Source organism: Peromyscus californicus, unplaced genomic scaffold (assembly GCF_007827085.1).
Source record: "Peromyscus californicus insignis strain IS unplaced genomic scaffold, ASM782708v3 Scaffold_9__1_contigs__length_137607984, whole genome shotgun sequence".
Lineage (NCBI taxonomy): Eukaryota > Metazoa > Chordata > Mammalia > Rodentia > Cricetidae > Peromyscus > Peromyscus californicus.
This window is the reverse complement of record NW_026294617.1, coordinates 16191813-16212513: the sequence shown is the minus strand read 5'-3', so window position 1 is coordinate 16212513 and position 20701 is coordinate 16191813. Positions and strand designations below refer to the sequence as shown.

The 20701-nt window shown below is 42.8% G+C and overlaps 1 protein-coding gene and 1 pseudogene across 1 annotated transcript in view; both read left to right on the top strand.

The window, feature by feature from the left end:
* The window catches only part of LOC128105289 (pyroglutamylated RF-amide peptide receptor), a 49448-nt gene that overhangs the window by 4079 nt on the left and 24668 nt on the right, over positions 1–20701 (top strand). The window lies entirely within an intron of this gene.
* Positions 3846–5202, top strand: LOC128105290 (POU domain, class 5, transcription factor 1-like; annotated as a pseudogene).

Genomic DNA, 20701 nt, shown 5'->3' with positions numbered 1-20701 from the left:
GAGCTGAGAGCTCACATGTTGAGATACAGCCATGAGGCAGAAAATACACTGGGGATCCCAAAAGTCTCGTGAAACCTCAGAGCCCTCCCTCAGTGACACACCTCCTCCAACAAGGTCACACCTCCCAATCCTTCCCAAACAGTTCCACCAACTGAGGACTAAGTACTCCAACACATGAGCCTATGGAACCATTGTCATTTAAGTCACCATATTTCATAAAAGACCGGTAAAAAGATATATCTACAGACACTGAGTTTATTTACCCGACTACACTCCAGTCGGAAGATCACTACTCTGTAGCATCTACCAGTTGCCCAGCAGAAGGCAAGCTGCTGTGCAAACTCCTTATCTATCTTCCTTGAGGCCTCAGTTACTTTTCTCTTGCTGTGAAGAGACACCATGGCCAAGGCAACTTGTAAAAAATAGCATTTATTTGGGGGCTTGATTCAAGTTTCAGAGGGAGTCCATACAGCACTTGCCCCATTTGTCGGCTTTCCTTTTCTTTAACATTTTAATTTTTATTCATTTTCAGTTAGCACACAAAAGAACAGGTTTCATGTTGACATTTTTACTCATATATAACATTGTAATTTGCTCATACTCGCCCCTGATATCCTTTCTGTCTCCTCTCTCCTCCTTGGGCTGCACCCCGTTCTTCTTCCAAATATTCCATGGTCTGTTCTCATGTCTCATTTTATGTGTATTCCACATAGGGAAAACATGTAGCCTTTTATCTCTTTCCTCCCATTAACCTTTTCTTCTTGTTCCCTTTCCCCTCTCTCAAGATTCCCCCTCGCCCCTTCAGCATCCATTCTAGAGAAAATATGAAATGTGTGTGGATTATTTTGTCTAACATGACCGTCTCCGGCCCCACCTACTTTCCAGCAAATAACGATTTTATTCTTCTGTATGGCTGAATTAAACTCCGTTGTATGTATGTTTCACATTTTCTTTATGAACTTATCTATTGATGAACAGCGAGGCTGAGTCCATATGTTAGCTATTGTGATTAGTGTAGCATTAAGCAAAGATATGTAAATATACCTCTGTGGTTTGCTGACTTAAAATCCTTCAGTCATAGATCCAAGAGTAGTTTAGCTGAATCACATAGTAGCTGAATTTTTAGTTTTTTGAAGTCCCTCCATACTGATTTCCATGGTGGCTATATACTGGTTTGCTTCTTATCAGAAATGTATAATGATTTCTCTTTCCCCACGTCCCTTACCTGGGTTGGGATGGAGTCTCAAAGCACTTTGAATTTACGTTCCCTGATGGTTAAGAGTATGGAGCTTCTTTTTTTTCCCAGGTGTTTATTAGCCATTGGTATTTCAGCTTTTCTTTGACTCATCACTCTCTAGGAATTCTTCCAACACGGGGCAGCAGGAGTGGAGGCTCTCACTGTGAGCAACATATACTTATGGCTTTTCTATCTACTGACACAAAGGTAGGGCTGTGTCACCCACAGCTTTCAGAAAGGGACCTGGAAGCTCTGTGTCTGTCCTCCCTCTAAACTGAATTGCCTTTTTTTCTCCTTCAGCCATCAAATTTACCTGTCCTTAATGATAGCTCCTTCATTTTGCCCTTTCTTCCTCTTTTTAACTTTTCATGGCGTCTGGAAGACTCCTCTGAATTCCCTGTTTGTGCCATTTCTAGATAATTCAGAGCAACTGATTTTTCTTGGACCAACAATTAAGATCACTGTTCTCTTCTCCAGTCTCTCTTTGTCTTCGTGTTCCTTTTTAAATCTTCTGTCCTTCAATGATTCTCAACTCCCTCTCACTTTGCAAAGTTTTTTCTTCATTGTTCATTTCTGCATAGAGAGGCGATTATCAGGACATTCATGCTTGATGGACGATTCTGAATTTTAATCACAATATGAAGACACAGTCTTTCACCTAGCCTGAAGACTGGGCATCATAATATTGTAATACTTTTTATTTTCCTAGTACACCTCATGAATTTCCATACTGAAAAAATTGATGTGAAATCTTATCAACATCCACTGTTCTCTCATCATATCTTGCCTTCTGCCCAAGGTCTAAACAATGACCAATGGGACTATCATGGCACAATCATGATTGTATTAAGCATTTGCTAGATAAGTTTCTGGAGTATTGAGACACTATAGGTGTTGAGAAAGTTGTATCTTTTGAAATAGCTAGTTTTGGTTAGATCAAGAAGGGGAAGGAAGTATTTAGCAAAAAGATGGAGAGCACAGGGGGAATTTGTAAGTGTAGAGGGTTCCAGAGAATACCATGAAAGGATGAAGAGCCTGAGTACGGATGCTCAGAGCCCGAAGGGTTTGAGTCAAGGTGTGGTGGGGTCTAAAAGACAATGGGGCTGTCTTGGATGACTAAAATAAGTGGAAAGTTAGGGCATAGGAGGATAAACTCTGAAGATCCAGAAGGAGGTAGAAAACCAGTTCTAATTCTATCCTCCTTTATGACTCTATAACTATAAAGTGAGATGGAGTGTTTAAAGCAATGGTTCTCAACCTTCCTAATGCTGTGACCCTTTAATACTGCTCCTCATGTGCGTGGTGACTCTCAACCACAAAATTATCTTCATTGGTACTTCATAACTGCAATTTTGCTACTGTTATGAATTTTTCACTTATTTATTTATTTATTTTTCTATTATCAGCTTGATACAGTATAAATTCTTATCCTAATAGTGAAATGTTTCATTGAGGCTTGCCCAGTAATTGAGTAAAACCAAAGCTTTTTATAAGCCACAGTCATCCTAGGGTCCCCCCTGCTATATAGCCTCCCTGGTTCTGTGGGTTGCAGTCTGATTGTTCTTTGCTTTATATCTAGTATCCACTTATGAGTGAGTACATAACATGTTTGTCCTTCTGGGTTTGGGTTACCTCACTCAGAATGACATTTTCTAGTTCCATCCATTTGCCTGCAAATTTCATGCTGTCATTGTTTTTCTCTGCTGAGTAGTACTCCATTGTGTATATGTACCACATTTTCTTAATCCATTCTTCAGTTGATGGACATCTAGGTTGTTTCCAGGTTCTGGCTATTACGAATAGTGCTGCTATGAACATAGTTGAGCATGTATCTTTGTGGTATGATTTAGCATTCCTTGGGTATATGCCCAAGAGTGGTATGGCTGGGTCTTGAGGTAGATCGATTCCCAATTTTCTGAGAAACCGCCATACTGATTTCCACAGTGGTTGTACAAGTTTGCATTCCCACCAACAGTGGAGGAGCATTCCCTTTGCTCCACTTCCTCTCCAACATAGACTGTAATGAACTGTAATGTAATGAATTGTTATGTAAGTACCTGTGTTTTCAGATGGTCTTAGGCAGCCCCTCTTGGGGGGTCATGGTGCATAGGTTGAGAACCACTGGATTAAAGAATGTGCAAGCAGCAGCCTTACAAGGAGACCTCCAGGCTCTGTGTTCATTCATCCTACTATGAGTACAGCTTCAGCCTGGAAGAGATAGTCCCCTGGTGCTCACAGGTCTGTGGCTCTTCCACAGTTCTGTGCTGGGCAGCGAAAAGAATGCTTTAATGGTGGCTGGCAAATTGACTCAGAGCAATTCCAAGAAAAAGCTCCCCAAATATCCTAAGTAATGGCAGTGTCGGCACGAGAAGAGCACATTTACGTATGCTCACTACTCTTGAAAAACACTCGCCCAAGTAAGGAAATGTAGAAAATTAAATTTTCAGTAGGTAATACAAGAATTTACCTCTGGGCCCTTAGGTGAACCCTCCTCCCTTCAGGCCCCCTCTTGGAGTGCCTGTCTTCCCCATAGACGTACACCTAGCTTCAGATGTCGTCTTCTTACCCCCACCAGAGTGATGCGTCAGAAGGGCTAGAGGTAGGCTAGATGGACCCTGCAATCTGACTAAGATTCCAAGACCCTCTGAGTGGGCCTGGAATCAGGTCAGGGCTTGGGCCAGGCTCAGAGGTGCTGGGGATTTCCCTATGTCCTCCACCCACTGAGTTCTGTAGAGGGATGGCACACTGTGGACCTCAGGTTGGAGTGGACCCAATGTCCACAATCAGCCTGGAGAGTTCACAGCCTAAGGGCCAGGCATGGAAAGCAGCTCAGAGGGGGGCTCCCCTGGGTCCATGCCCTGAAGGTGGAACCAAGTCCTGAGGAGTCCCAGGACATGAACGCTCTGTGGAAAGAACTCAAGCAGTTTGCCAAGCTCCTGAAGCAGAAGAGGATCGATCCCCTAGAGTATATACCCAGGCAGACATGGGGCTTACCTTGGGCTTCCCTTCAAAAAGGTTCAGCCAGCTGACCATTTGCCTCTTTGAGGATCTGCAGCTCAGTTGCAAGAATGTATGTAAGCTGCTGCAGAAGTGGGTGGAGGAGGCTGGTAACAACCTTCAGAAGACATGCAAAGCAGAGGCCTTGATGCAGGTCTGCTGGGGAAAGCGGAATGGGAGGGGGGAGGGGAGGAGTGTAGAGAACCGCTTGAGAGGGAGCCTGGAGAGTATGTTTCTGCAGTGCCCGAAGCCCACCCTGCCCTGCTGCAGATCTGCATCATTGCGGAGCTGCTTGGGCTGGAAAAGGATGTGGTCCAAGTATGGTTTTACAACCGGCACCAGAAGGGCAAATGGTTAAGTATTGACTATTTCCAACAAGAGGAATATGAGGTTGCAGCGTGTTGCTAGAGTTTTCCTGCCTGGCCCACAGTCAGGGCAAATCTCTCTCACCCGCCAGTCCCAAGCCGCTCAAACCCGATCAAGTAAACACAGAGACTTATATTGGTTACAAACTGTATGGCCGTGGCAGGCTTCTTGCTAACTCTTTTTACAGCTTAAATTAATCCATTTCTATTAATCTATACCTTGCCACGTGGCTTGTGGCTTACCGGTACTTTACATCTCCCTTGTCCTGATGGCGGCTGGCAGTGTCTCCCTCTCAGCCTTCCACTTCCCAGCTCTATTCTCCTCCTTGTCCCGCCTACACTTCCTGCCTAGCCAATGGCCAATCAGTGATTTATTTATTGACCAATCAGCAACACATTTGACATACAGACCATCTCACAGCAGCAGCGTCTCTTTTTCCAAGGCGGCCTGTATCCTTTCCTCTGCCCCCAGGGCCCCATTTTGGTGCCCCAGGCTACAAGAGCCCCTACTTCACCACACTGAATACAGACCCCTTTCCTGGGGGTGAAACCTTTCCCTCGATTCCTGTCATTCTTCTGGATTCTCCAAGGCGTTCAGACTAAGGTGCCCCACCTGACCAAGGATGGAGGAAGAACCCAAAGCTTGTTGCCCCACGGCTTTGGGACTGAGTTCTTCAATTGCTGAGGAAGGATTGCAAGCACAAAGCGTGGGGGCCAAGGGTGGGGAAGTGATGGAATGAAGAAGTTCAGTGATGCCATTTATTATGAACCCATCACTCATCATTTTTGCAGCCTTGGACACAGGAAGAAAGGGAGGGAGGGAAGGAGGGAGGGAGGGAGGGAGGGAGGGACAGAAGGACGGAGGGACGGAGGGACAGAGGGAGGGGCAGGAGAGGGGAGGGGAGAAGGGAGGAAGGAATTTACCTCTGTCTTTGAACGCCGGGAATCACCACTTGGGGAATTTTAAGGAACACTCGGTCCCACACTAAGAGATTCTGATTTTATAAGTCTGGCCGTCATAACTTGTTCCACATTTTCAAAAGTTCCACACATTAGAAAGGATTATAATTACCAGGCAAAGCTGAAAACCACTGTGCGGCACAAACGCTTACGTGTCGGGGCTTAGCTTGTTGTGAAGGCTAAAATTTAAAGAATGATTGAGGCAGAGTTTTAAAAAGCACAGTGCCTTCCACGTATACAATCTCAAGGGAGCTATTATGTTTTTTAAAATATGAAAAAAATCAGAAATGCTTATGAAATGCAATGAAAGGTTGTGCAAAATGCAGTCTGACAGGACTCTGGGCAGCTGTCCCATCGTGGACAGTCTGTTGTGGCTTTACTGAGGCCCTTGGCCTTTCTGTAGTCATTGCAGATAAATATGTAAAGAAGTGAAAAATCTCGAAAAAACCAAAAAAAAAAAAAGGATTGAAATATGAAACACACAAATAACAAACTACAAGGATCCTTCTCTTTTGAAAACTCCGTCTGTAGCCATGAATTAGCACGCTTCACAGAGGCTTCCCATCTGTTTGTCAGAGCTACAAGGACTGGTTTGCGCAGATGAACCAGGAGATGTGACTCTCAGGTTTTATCAGAACATCACCCGTCAATCTTTTTAACAAATACAACTTTGCCTATGGTTTTACAAAACATTTCACTAGAGGGATGGGGGGGCCCGGAGGGAGGAAAACAAAGAATAGATTCCTGTGCTGCTTGCAACAGCTGGGGAGATCTTAGAGACCAGAAACCAGCAAGTTGAGAAATAGGTTAAAGGAAGTTGTTGAACTTTATTTTATTGAAAAGATATTAATTTGTGGAACAGTTCAGATTAGAGGCTTATCGTGGAACTTTAGTTTATTAATTTATTAGTGATGAGATGATATCAATTATATATGTCATAATAATTTTCCTTCTTCTTTTACACTTCCGAAGTTTCCATATGGCCAAATTGATGGGAAATCAAGAGTACCATTTGATGAATTTAAAAGTCTGTTAACGGTAATGATGACAACTATTAAATTGTCTTTTTGGGGGAGGGAGGAGAATTACTTTTTTTAAAAGACAAATGATCAAGGGGTAGACGGCAACATTAAGTTTGGAAATAAACTCAGAAATTTTGTCATGAGACTAATCTGAGTGTGCTTTCTCGAATTAACTCTGTGCACATTTTGAAGAAAAAAAACTAGTGTCTTTCCTGCTACTATAATTCAAGAAAATCACTAAATTTTCATAGAAAGTAGAAGAAGGAGTAGCAGCCACAGGATTTTATATAGAAGATCTTCTCTATGTAGGAAAACAATCAGAATAATGATAGAAAAGGATATCTATGTTCAAAATTGATCTCTACCTCAGAAGATAAAAGGGGATACTTCTGGCTATATCTGGAATGTTCTAGAAGGGTTCCAGCCAGCTGGGTCTCACTCTTTCTCGTAGAATCAGATACTGTGAATGAAACTAATGGAATCCTCTGCTCAGGACTTAGTCATGTCCTCCAATGGTGGTGGGCCGGATTGACAGGTTGGGAGGTTAGGGTCGCTCCTACTTGAATGACTTGGATAGAGTAGATTTACTCTGGAAATTTGGCATTCAATTGGTCCTTTGGGAGCCTTGCATATTTCCAATGAGGCCATACAGGCAAGACTTTACCACCATCTGAGCTGATTCTTGGCAGGATGTCTGTAGATACCTCATAGAGCAACACACCCCTGCAAGATAGTTTCTTATCCTTGTCATGTGGGAGATTTTTTTTTTTTTTATGTTTTCACATTTCTTTTTTTTTCATAGTTAAGATGATTTATTTTTTTTTAATTTATTTTGCAATACAATTCAGTTCTACATATCAGCCACGGATTCCCTTGTTCTCTCCCCTCCCGTCCCCCTCACCTTCCCCCCAACCCCCCCCCCCATTCCCATCTCCTCCAGGGCAAAGCCTTCCCCACAGACTGAGGTCAACCTGGTAGACTCAGTCCAGGTAGGTCTAGTCCCCTCCTCCCAGGCCGAGCCAAACAATCCTGCATAGGCCCCAGGTTTCAAACAGCCAACTCATGCAATGAGCACAAGATCTGGTCCCACTGCCTGGATGCCTCCCAAACAGATCAAGCCAATCAACTGTCTCACCCATTCAGAGGGCCTGATCCAGTTGGTGACCCCTCAGCCATTGGTTCATAGTTCATGTGTTTCCATTCATTTGGCTATTTGTCCCTGTGCTTTATCCAACCTTGGTCTCAACAATTCGCCCTCATATAAACCCTCCTCATTCTCGCTAATTGGACTCCCTAGTCATGGATCTCTGCATCCAGATCCCTCAGTAGTTGGATGAGGTTTCTAGCACAACAATTAGGGTGTTTGGCCATCCCATCACCAGAGTAGGTCAGTTCGGGCTGTCTCTCGACCATTGCCAGCAGTCTGTTGTGTGGGTATCTTTGTGGATTTCTGTAGGCCTCTCTAGCACTTTGCTTCTTCCTATTCTCATGTGGTCTTCATTTACCATGGTCTCCTATTCCTTGTTCTCCCTCTCTGTTGTTGATCCAGCTGGGATCTCCCGCTCCCCCAAGCTCTCTTTCCCTCGACCCTCGCCTTTCATTACCCCCACTCATGTCCAGGCTGTTCATGTAGATCTCATTCCATTTCTCTGTCATTGGGTGATCCCTGTGTCTTTCTTGGGGTCCTGTTTTCCAGGTAGCCTCCCTGGTGATGTGAGTAGCAGACAAGTCATCCTTGTTTCATGTCTAGTATCCTGCTATGAGTGAGTACATACCATGTTTGTCTTTCTGAGTCTGGGTTACCTCACTCAGGATGATTTTTTCTAGATCCATCCATTTGTCTGCAAACCTCATGATGCCATTGTTTTTCTCTGCTGAGTAGTATTCCATTGTGTATATGTACCACATTTTGTTTATCCATTCTTCAGTTGAAGGGCATCTGGGTTGTTTCCATGTTCTGGCTATTACAAACAATGCTGATATGAACATAGCTGAACAAGTGCTCTTATGGTGTGGTTGAGCATTTCTTGGGTATATGCCCAAGAGTGGTATAGCTGGATCTTGGGGGAGATGGATTCCCAATTTTCTAAGAAAGCGCCATATTGATTTCCAAAGTGGTTGTACAAGCTTGCATTCCCACCAGCAGTGGAGGAGAGTTCCCCTAGCTCCACATCCTCTCCAGCATAAGGTGTCTTCAGTGTTTTTGATCTTAGCCGTTCTGAAAGGCATAAGGTGGTATCTCAGAGTTGTTTTGATTTGCATTTCCCTGATGATTAGGGATGTTGAGCAGTTCCTTAAATGTCTTTCGGCCATTTGAGTTTCCTCTGTTGAGAATTCTCTGTTTAGTTCTATAGCCCATTTCTTAATTGGACTGTTGGGCATTTTGATGTCTAATTTCTTGAATTCCTTATATATTCTGGATATCAGTCCTCTGTCAGATGTGGGGTTGGTGAAGATCTTTTCCCATTCTGTAGGCTGTCACTTTGCCTTGTTGACCGTATCCTTTGCTCTACAAAAGCTTCTCAGTTTCAAGAGGTCCCATTGATTGATTGTTTTTCTCAGAGTCTGTGCTACTGGTGTTCTATTTAGGAAGTGATCTCCTATGCCAATGCGTTCAAGACTACTTCCTACTTTCTCTTCTAGCAGGTTCAGAGTAGCTGGATTTATGTTGAGGTCCTTGATCCACTTGGACTTAAGTTTTGTGCACGGTGATAGATATGGATCTATTTGCAGCCTTCTACATGTTGATATCCAGTTTTGCCAGCACCATTTGTTGAAGATGCTTTCTTTTTTCCATTGTGCACTTTTGGCTTCTTTGTCAAAAATTATATGTTCATAGGTGTGCGGATTAATGTCAGGGTCTTCAATTCGATTCCATTGGTCCACATGTCGGTTTTTATGCCAGTACCAAGCTGTTTTTATTACTGTAGCTCTATAGTAGAGCTTGAAGTCAGGGATCGTGATGCCTCCAGAAGTTGTGTTATTGTACAGGATTCCTTTGGCTATCCTGGGTTTTTTGTTTTTCCATATGAAGTTGAGTATTATTTTTTCCAGGTCTGTGAAGAATTGTGTTGGTATTTTGATGGGGATTGCATTGAATCTGTAGATTGCTTTTGGTAAGATTGCCATTTTTACTATGTTAGTCCTGCCTATCCATGAGCATGGGAGATCTTTCCATTTTCTGACATCTTCTTCAATTTCTTTTTTCAGGGACTTAAAGTTCTTGTCATATAGGTCCTTCACTTGCTTGGTTAGTGTTACCCCAAGGTATTTTATGTCATTTGTGGCTATAGTAAAGGGTGATGTATCTCTGATTTCCTTCTCCGCTTCTTTGTCCATTGTATATAGGAGGGCTACTGATTTTTTTGAGTTGATCTTGTATCCTGCTATGTTGCTGAAGGTGTTTATAAGCTGTATCAGTTCCTTGGTGGAATCTTTGGGGTCGCTCAAGTATACTATCATGTCATCTGCAAATAGGGAAAGCTTGACTTCTTCCTTTCCAATTTGTATCCCCTTAATCTCCTTATGTTGTCTTATTGCTCTGGCTAGAACTTCAAGTACTATATTGAATAAGTATGGGGAGAGTGGACAGCCTTGCCTCGTTCCTGATTTTAGTGGAATTGCTTTGAGTTTCTCTCCATTTAATTTGATGTTGGCTGTTGGCTTGCTGTAAATTGCCTTTATTATGTTTAGGTATGTTCCCTGTATTCCTGATCGCTCCAATACCTTTATCATGAAGGGGTGTTGGATTTTGTCAAATGCCTTTTCTGCATCCAGTGAGATGATCATATGGTTTTTTTCTTTGAGTTTGTTTATATGGTGTATTACATTGACGGACTTTCGTATGTTGAACCACCCTTGCATCCCTGGAATGAATCCTACTTGATCATGGTGGATAATTGTTTTGATGTGTTCTTGGAGTCTGTTTGCCAGTATTTTATTGAGTATTTTTGCATCAATGTTCATGAGGGAGATCGGTCTGTAGTTCTCTTTCTTTGTTGTATCCTTGTTTGGTTTAGGAATTAGGGTAATTGTAGCCTCGTAGAAGGAGTTTGGTAATGTTCCTTCTGTTTCTATTGTGTGGAACAATTTAGAGAGTATTGGTATTAACTCTTCTTTGAAGATCTGGTAGAATTCTGCGCTGAAACCATCTGGTCCTGGGCTTTTTTTGGTTGGGAGACTTTTAATGACTGTTTCTATTTCGTTAGGGGTTATTGGACTATTTAAATAGTTTATCTGGTCTTGATTTAACTTAGGTATGTGGTACCTATCCAGAAAGTTATCCATTTCTTTTAGGTTTTCCAGTTTTGTCGAATAGAGGTTTTTGAAGTATGACCTGATGATTCTCTGGATTTCCTCAATGTCTGTTGTTATGTCCCCCTTTTCATTTCTGATTTTGTTGATTTGGATGCTCTCTCTCTCTGTCTTTTGGTTAGTTTGGATAAGGGCTTGTCTATCTTGTTGATTTTCTCAAAGAACCAACTCTTTGTTTCATTAATTTTTTGTATTGTTCTCTTTGTTTCTATTTTATTGATTTCAGCTCTCACTTTGATAATTTCCTGGTGTCTATTTTTCCTGGGAGACTGTGCTTCTTCTTGTTCTAGAGCTTTCAGGTATGCTGTTAAGTCTCTAGTGTGAGATTTCTCCAACTTATTTATGTGGGCATTTAGTGCTATGAATTTCCCTCTTAGTACTGCTTTCATAGTGTCCCATAAATTTGGATATGTGGTGTCTTCATTTTCATTGATCTCTAGGAAGTCTTTAATTTCTTTCTTTATTTCTTCCTTAACCCATTGGTGATTCAGTTGGGTATTATTCAGTTTCCATGAGATTGCAGGTTTTCTGTAGTTTTTGTTGTTGTTGAAATCCAACTTTAGACCATGGTGGTCTGATAGAACACAGGAGGTTATTCCAATTGTTTTGTATCTGTTGAGATTTGTTTTGTGGCCAAGTATGTGGTCAATTTTAGAGAAGGTTCCATGGGGTGCTGAGAAGAAGGTATATTCTTTTTTGTTAGGATGGAATGTTCTGTAGATATCGATTAAGTCCATTTGAGTCATGACATCAGTTAAGTCCTTTATTTCTCTGTTAAGTTTCAATTTGGGAGATCTGTCCAGTGGTGAAAGTGGGGTGTTGAGGTCTCCCACTATTAATGTGTGGGGTTTTATATGTGATTTAAGCTTTAGTAATGTTTCTTTTACATATGTGGGTGCCCTTGTGTTTGGGGCATAAATATTCAGAATTGAGACTTCATCTTGGTGGATCTTTCCTGTGATGAGTATGTAATGCCCTTCTTGATCTCTTTTGATTGATTTTAGTTTGAAGTCTATTTTGCTGGATATCAGGATGGCTACACCCGCTTGTTTCTTAAGACCGTTTGATTGGAAAGTCTTTTCCCAGCCTTTTATTTTTAGGTAGTGTCTATCTTTGAATTTGAGATGTGTTTCTTGTATGCAGCAGAAAGATGGGTCCTGCTTTCGTATCCATTCTGTAAGCCTATGTCTTTTTATAGGTGAATTAAGTCCATTGATATTGAGGGAAATTAATGACCAGTGATTGTTCATTCCTGTTATTTTTTGGTGGTGATGTGTGGGTACTTCTATACGTTGGGGTTTACTGCTGTGGCTTTATCTGTTGCCTGTGTTTTCGAGGGTGTATCTGACTTCCTTAGGTTGGAATTTTCCTTCTAGTGCTTTCTGTAGGGCTGGGTTTGTGGATAAGTATTGTTTAAATCTGGCTTTGTCATGGAATGTCTTGTTCACTCCATCTATGGTGATTGAAAGTTTTGCTGGGTATATTAGTCTAGGTTGACATCCATGGTCTCTTAGTGTCTGCATTACATCTGTCCAGGTTCTTCTGGCTTTCAAAGTCTCCATTGAGAAATCGGGTGTTATTCTGATGGGTTTGCCTTTATATGTCACTTGGCCTTTTTCCTTTGCTGCTCTTAATATTCTTTCTTTATTCTGTACGTTTAGTTGTTTAACTATTATGTGGCGAGGGGACTTTTTTTGGGGGTCTAGTCTGTTTGGTGTTCTATAAGCTTCTTGTATCTTCATAGGCATTTCCTTCTTTAAGTTGGGAAAGTTTTCTTCTATGATCTTGTTGAATATATTTTCTGTGCCCTTGAGTTGGTATTCTTCTCCTTCTTCAACCCCTATTATTCTTAGGTTTGGTCTTTTCATGGTGTCCCAAATTTCTTGGACATTTTGGTTCATGACTTTGTTGGCTTTAGTGTTTTCTTTGACTGATGAATGTATTTCTTCTACTGTATCTTCAACGCTAGAGATCCTCTCTTCCATCTCTTGCATTCTGTTGATTATACTTGCATCTGAAGTTCCCAATCGTTTTCTCAGATTTTCTATTTCCAGCATTCCCTCTGTTTGTGTCTTCTTCATTTTTTCTATTTCCCTTTTCAGGTCTTGGACTGTTTCCTTCATTTGTTTCATTGATTTTTCTTGATTTTCTCTCAGTATTTTATTGTTTTCTTCCAGGACTTTATTGATTTCTTCTAATTTGTTTGCCCTTTCCTCTAGTTGTTTACAGCGTTCTTCACATTTTTTTGTCTTTTCCTCTACACAAGCCTCTAGCTTCTTCATGATGTCATTCATAAGGCTGTTTTCTTCTGCTTCTTCCAATTTCTGATGTTCAGGTCTAGGTGTTGGAGGAGGGCTAGGGCCTGGTGATGCTGTATTGCTATTCATTTTGTTGTATATGCTTCTGCCTTGACGTCTGCCCATCTCCTTGTGGTTCGTTCTTGACCAGTGTTCCAAAAGGGAAGTCAGTGTTCCAAAGGGAAGTCCGGAGCAAGATGGGAGCTGGGGGCCGGCCTCTAAGTCTCAGGAAGAGGCTTGGGGCTCAGGTGGATGGGCGTGGGGGCAGGGCGTGGAGACTGCAGGGTCTGCCAGGGGTCTTGGAGAAGGGGATCCTTCCCGGTGGGGCTAGCAGGGAACCTGCCCGGTGGCCAGAACCTGGGGCCGAGGTGGGCAGGTCTTCCCTGGAGTGGCTGGTGCCCAGGGATGGGGTCTGGGGCAAGGATGGGCACTCACCAGTGTTGTAAAAGGGAAGTCTGGAGCAAGATGGGAGCTGGGGGCCGGCCTCTAAGTCTCAGGAAGAGGCTTGGGGCTCAGGCGGATGGGCGTGGGGCCAGGGCGTGGAGACTGCAGGGTCTGCCAGGGGTCTTGGAGAAGGGGATCCTTCCCGGTGGGGCTAGCAGGGAACCTGCCCGGTGGCCAGAACCTGGGGCCAAGTTGGGCAGGTCTTCCCTGGAGTGGCTGGTGCCCAGGGATGGGGTCTGGGGCAAGGAAGGGTACTCACCAGTGTTCCAAAAGGGAAGTCCGGAGCAAGATGGGAGCTGGGGGCCGGCCTCTAAGTCTCAGGAATGGGAGATTATTTTGCACCCATCTGCTATATTTGGTTACAGTTGAGCTCAGAACTTCCCACCTTGCCACAAGCTGCAACATTTGAGAGTTCCTTTGTAGCTTGTCCACACCCTAGTGGAATGAGCCATGTGTTCGTGTTGTTAGTCATTTTCTTTCTGTGAGACTGGAGGCATAAGAAGCTGACACTTTGTTTATCTGTTCCACATTGTCTAAGTAATAAACTTCCTGAATTTGTGTGGATTCCCAAGGGCTCACTGAGTATGGGCTCATTGATTCTTTGCTGGCTAAATATATTACACTATATATAACCAGCCAAGCTCACGGCTGCAGCAATGACAGTTGTGATCCTGTTAGCCACCGAGGTCCTCCAGAATGTGTGGCCCCTGGGCAAGGAGCTCTGAAGGAGGGCGTGAGTCACAGGGTTGTCACTGTACATCTGTGGGACCAAGTCCATGTAATAGCCAGTAAGCTCCATGACATATGTCTTCTGCCTTTGGATTCGTTTACCTCCTCCCCTGTGGAGCTTAATCAACATTATGAAGCTGTTCCATGCCCACCTCTCCTGGTCTGGGTGGGGGGACCTGAAAAGACATGAGCTGCATAAGAAACTACAAAACACATGTCAGCCCCACCACTGTGTCCTCCACAGGGAGTGTGTCAGCTGTTTCTATAGTTCATAAAAACAACCATTTTCTGCCTGTCCCTTCAAGTTCATGAATTTTGTGGCAGACGAACTTCCAGTTGCCCAATTGCTTTCTTCCTCTCTGAGGAATCACAGACAATTCAGTGAGAAAGTCGGGGAGCTTCCTTGCCAGCTCCCCACTAGCCTGAGGCACTGAGGAAGATTAAGCAGAAGTTGTATTTGTTTCCCTTTCTATCTGAAAACAGTGGGTTTCTAATGACTAATCCTGTAACAGCTAGGGAAATGCTTTCTGTCTTTATCTGACTTTGTGAAACTAAAACTAAATGCATTCATTTCTTTCTGTGTCTGGGTTTATAGTGAGTCAGTAGAGATCACAGAAACCCTAAAAGACAGCTTGTTCTCATTTCCTGGGAGGAAGTAGACAGCCATGCGGTAAGGGTGAGCTTGTGCAGTTTTCCACCATTTATTAATTGCTTTGTTATTAGCTAGGTTGTATGTGATACTGCCTGGCATTAGACCAAGCAGAGCCGCTTAAAAATAATGTCTGATGCTGCCATCTGGTGGTATATCACAGTTGCAGGAACTAGTACAACTGTATAAACGCTACATCTTGGTTTTTTAAAACAAAAAGAAAACAATCAACATTTTATGTTTATACTCGTAGACAGATGCTATTCCCAGCCTTACCCAGAGACGCTTCCCTTTGCAATAAATAGTAGTGAATGCAGAGATTCATGGCTGCCCAAGGCTCCAAGAGAAAGTGAAAATTGAGTGTTCAACCCTAAAGAGAGTACTGTATCACCCCTCCTAAGGTTCAGGAAACATGACCAAAAAGGAGACAAAGAATGTAAGAGACAGAAGATAGAGAAGGGGCTGTGGAACGCTGTGTTCTAGGCACGACACAGCTACTGCAGCCATCATCACAGCGGTTACGGTTGCCTCCACTGACTGGGCCAGCACAAGACAGGGCATCAGTCAAGACTGGACAAAGGTTCGTGGGACCGTATCCCATCCTGATGAAATACTGGCCAGTGGTAGATTCTGAGGGGGAAGCAGGCGTTGTCTTCACTTGGATATTCACAGCGGAGCCTACCAGGCTCCAATGACTAGTCCAAAACCCATATGCACAAATAGCCCTTGTTAAACTCAGTGGGTCACAAAACAAAACACGAAGACACAAATATGTGAGAAAGGGACTTGTAAAGAGTAAAGAGGTGATTGGAGACGGGGAGGTGACTGAGTTAGAAGGGAGATGGGGGGTGGGGGTGAGAGTAGCCATGATATATTATATACATGTATCAAACTCTCAAAGGAGAAAAAGTAATAAAAGTTAGATATAAAAGAACCAGTGCAGACCCAGTTCTTATGGATTCCAACTTGATTTCAGAATGAAATAAATACCACATACATATTTTCACCTGTAAAATATTACTGACAATCTCTTCCAACAGTGCATGGAGGGACAGTGACATTATTTTAAAGACATTTTTCCTGGTGGAATTGCAATGTATATAAAACCTCTGGATGTTATAAGTTAGCAAAAGATAGCATTTGATGTCAAGACAATTATTAAAATATTTGGTTCAATTCCTTCATTTGTAAGCCTGGAAGAAAGCAGATATCCACTTCATAGGGTTGCTGTGAACATGAATGACCCTATGAGTGGAAGGACTGGGGACTTAGGTGATATTTAAATGTTTTGTAAGTTTGTGTGTAGAATAGGTTTATGTCCAGCAAGTCTGATTAAATGCTTAAAAAAAAAATCAGTGCACTGTTAGTAATATCTCAAATGTATACAGCATGAATTTATATAAAATGTTGGTAGTCATATGAATTTGTAGCCTATTTGTGTTCAATATTGAACAATTTACATGAAGAGCTATTTCAGCACTTAAATTATAATGGTTCAAACTAATCACCTGTATTTAGCAGGCAGAAAACAATCGGCACAGCTTTCATTTGTTGATGAGGCAGTGGCACATCCTAGAGGAGGGGATCGTGGTGGTGAGGACAGGGCTGCAGTTGGTGCAGGGCTGCAGCTCCTTGCAAGGCTCCAGACCACCCCACACTATAGCACAAACCTCACACAGAGATGCCACCAGGCCCCATCCCCACCTGGAATTGAAGACAAGCCCATGTGGCAAACTTCCTCCCTCACCATGAACCTCCCTTCAGATGGCCATGCTGTCTAATTCACGGTGCTGGCTGCACCTCACTTTGGCCACCAGGCTCAGGCACTGTGCATCACTTCCCCATGGTGCAGACCATGCTCTGTTTGCATGCAGCAGATCTGAGCACCAGGACCTTTCTGTGCTCTGCAGGGAAGTTAGAAGAACCTCACTGAAGTCAGTACCTGAGCTAATCATGTGTTAAGAGTTCTTTTTCTCATTTTACAGGTGAGAAAAGGGAGGCTGGGGTGTTAGTGTATTGATTATCTATTCTGCATAACAAACCACTCAAAAGTGGAGTAATTAAAGAATTATTGTTCACAATCCCATGAGGCATCACTTTCAGTTCGGCTCCATTGAGGGGTTCTCAAGCTAGACTCACAGGAGTCGCTCATGGGACTAGGTTTAACTGATGAATTGGCAGGGACTCTTTGTGTTAGGTCTCAGAAAGAGGCAAGCCATCCTGTCCTAGCATTTCCTGTATCAGAGTAGCCCAAGATTCTTCACACAGAGTCACTGTGGTCCAAGAAAGAGCAGAAACGTCAAAGCGTCTGCAGATCCAGTATAGGACCTGCACACCACTCGTGTGATGATGTAAGGACGTTGTACACCATTCCTATGATAAAGTAAGTCCCATCCCTGGTCCAGCTGTTAAGAGCAGAGAAACATTCTTCATGGGAGGAGGAACGGGTCAAAGGGGCTTGAAGTCTGGGATGGATTTGTAGCCTTTGTCTTCTTGTCTTACAATTTCTTACAGCAAGCAAACTGTCTATGCTTACTTAGGAAGTGTTGGCGCACAGATTTGAACCCAAAGAGTCTCTTTCAATCTGTGGTTTTTACTGCAGTGGCTACAGTGGGAAAGAAAGGTCTCTTTCTTCACTTCCTCATGCTTTCTGCCTGCTTCTGCTCCTGCTTTGTCCTCCCACCCCCCACAGTGTTACCCTTAGGCTCAGGTGCTAGTTCAGAACTTAAAGGAAAGTTTCTGTAATGAAAATTTAACATGATCTTTTCCTTAGAAACCTTCATGAAAGTTTATTCCTGTTGACTGACTCTCCTCAGGCCTGCCTGGAGAGCCACACATTTACACTCACATTCACCAAACTCTACACTGACTCAGGAGCTAACATCCCACTCAAGGACACTATGTTAATTTTAAAACATTTCTTTATTGCGGTATCTAGAAACAATCAAGGATGTGCTTTTGTGAGGAGGGATTTCATTTCATTAAAGCTAATCTAAGTGTCACAGTGAGCCTGATTTAAGTAGTGATTTTCTCAGGAGGTTCTGAGAAACACTGGCAATACACAGTGGGAGAATAGCTTGAGGCTGTCTTTGAAAACAGGGGGATCAAGCCTTGAAAGTTAGTGCTCACCAACTTCTTACAACAAATTAACTCAGGACTTAAAGAAATAAAACAAAATCGAGCAAGATGTAGATTTTGTTGGCAGTTTAAATTATCTGATGGTTAATGCAGTGAACAAATCATTCAAAATTCAAATCATATTCAAATTAGATTTTCAGTATTGAAGAAATAAATTGTCTGAATTTTGTAACAAAGACATGATTTTTTTTAAATCCAATACTCGTTTTTCCGCACATACAAAGTTGTCAGTAGCAGACAGGAAATGCTATAAAAATGCTTTGAATGATTCAACGAGTGCCATCTTGCTACCATAATTATAGTATTTGGCACTTTTTAGAAATTAGCTATATTTGGTTTTATGATGTTCATAAGAATGAGATTCTTCTATCTTTGTTACTTTTCTATTGCTGTGAAGAGACACTGTGACCAAGGCAACTTATAGAAGAAAGCTCTAAAAGGGACTTATCATTTTGGAGTATGAGTCCATGATCATCACGGCAGGGAGCATGGCAACAGGAAAGCAGGCATGTTTCGGGAGCAGCAGCTGGGAGCTTACATCTTGAAACAACCATGAGGCAGAAAGGGAGCTAACAGTCACACACCTCTTTCAACAATGCCACACCTCCCAATCCTTCCCACATAATTCTACAAACTGGGGGCCAAGCATTCAAATATATGCGCCTATGAGGACCATTCTCATTCAAGCAACCACATTCCACACTTGCTCCTGCTGACTTGTGGCCAACATATCAGAAAGCAAAATGCATTTAGTCCAACTCCAAAAGTCCCCTTCAGCCTCAACAATCTCAAAGTAATCCCCCTGTAAAATAAAAAATCAAATTACATATTCCCCATATACAATGGCACAAATATAAATTACCATTCCAATAGGGAGGAATAGAGGACAGTGAGGAAACACTGGACAAAAGCAAGACCCAAACTCCAAACCCCTAAACTCCAAATCCTGTAGCTCTATGTCCAATGTCAAAGGGCTGAGATGGCTCCACCCATCTATCTTTGCCGCCTGCAACACTTTTCTCTCTTGGGCTATTTATTAGTAAGGGTTCTCTAGAGAACAGAACTGATAGCGCACACACGTGGGCATGCGTGCGTGCGTGCGTGCGTGCGTGCGTGCGTGTGCGTGTGCGCGTGTGTGTGTGTGTGTGTGTGTGTGTGTGTGTGTGTGTGTGTGTGTAAAGCAAGTAAATTTATTTCCTCATAGATTTACGATGCTCCTTTATTCTGCTCCAGTCTTTCTAGGTCTCTGATCTGAAATGCTGTCGCAATGGCTAATCCCATCACAGTGTTTATTGCAGAAGTCTTTAGCTATTCTAAATATTGCATAGAAGTCTCCCACTCATTTGGGCATCTTTCCAGAGTTGATTTAGTTATATAAAGGGAAGTTGATTTTTCTGTACTCATTAAAACTAACATTTTTAACTTTTTAACAAACCTGCCTGGTATTTTGACTGATGCTGCCCTAAATTTATATATTGCTTTGGAGAAAATTGGCAACTTTGCAGAGTCACAGTAAAATGTCAAATAGTTGTGCTGATAGGGTTTGTTTTTTTTTTTTCTTTTCGAGACAGAGTTCTCTGTGTAGCCCTGGCTGTCCTGGAACTCTCTCTGTAGACCAGGCTGGCCTTGAACTCACAGAGATCCCCCTGTCTCCCAAAGATAATGATGTTTTAGAGACTTCTACTTCTCAGTTGCTATGCCCTGTGACTATACTGTCTTCTGTTCTAAAAGAGACCTTGTCAGTATGATTAAGTTAAGGACCTAGCAGTTCCAGAGGAGATTGCCTTGGATCTTCTAAAGAGTAACTAACAAATGCCACTGTGAGAGGGAGACCAGAAGTCGACAAGGAGATGTGAAAATTGTCTCAGAAGATGGGGTAATACTGGGCCACAGACCAAGAATACAGACAGCTTCTAGAAACTGAAGCAGGCATGGAAATAACTTCTCTCCTAGAGCCTCGAGGAGGAAGGCAGCTCTAGCGACCCAGTTTAAACTTGTGCCTTCCATAGCCTAGTTATAAATTAGTGTTGTTTGAAGCCACTAAGGGACAATGAGGGGCTGAATCCCTCTGCAGAAGTATAGAATAATCATCTACATACCTCATGCTTGTTCATGTTATTCTTCGCTAACAGGAGAATAAATGTTTAGAAATTGGGTAGACATATTTGTCTGGAAAGGTTAGGGCTCTTATTTGGCCTAAGGAATAAGTTAATCTTTAAAATTTAATTTCCCTTGTCATTGATTTTAAAAACAAGTGTGCAATCAGTTCTTAGTATGGGGTCTGAACTTCATACTTTCATGAAGGGTGTTGTGGTCTGAATGTGAAATGTCCCTGCAGGCTCATGTGCTTGAACATTTAGTCCCCCGTTAGTGGCAGTATGTGGGCACCTTTAGTAGGAAAAGCCTCACCAGATGAAGTGAGTCAGCTGAGGCGGCTGTCCCCGCTTTCTGCTTGCTCTCTGATGCCTGACTGCAGATGCAGAGGGGGTGGCCAGCCTCCCGCTCCTGCCGCAATGCCTTGCCACTGTGATGGAATGTCTGTCCTCAAA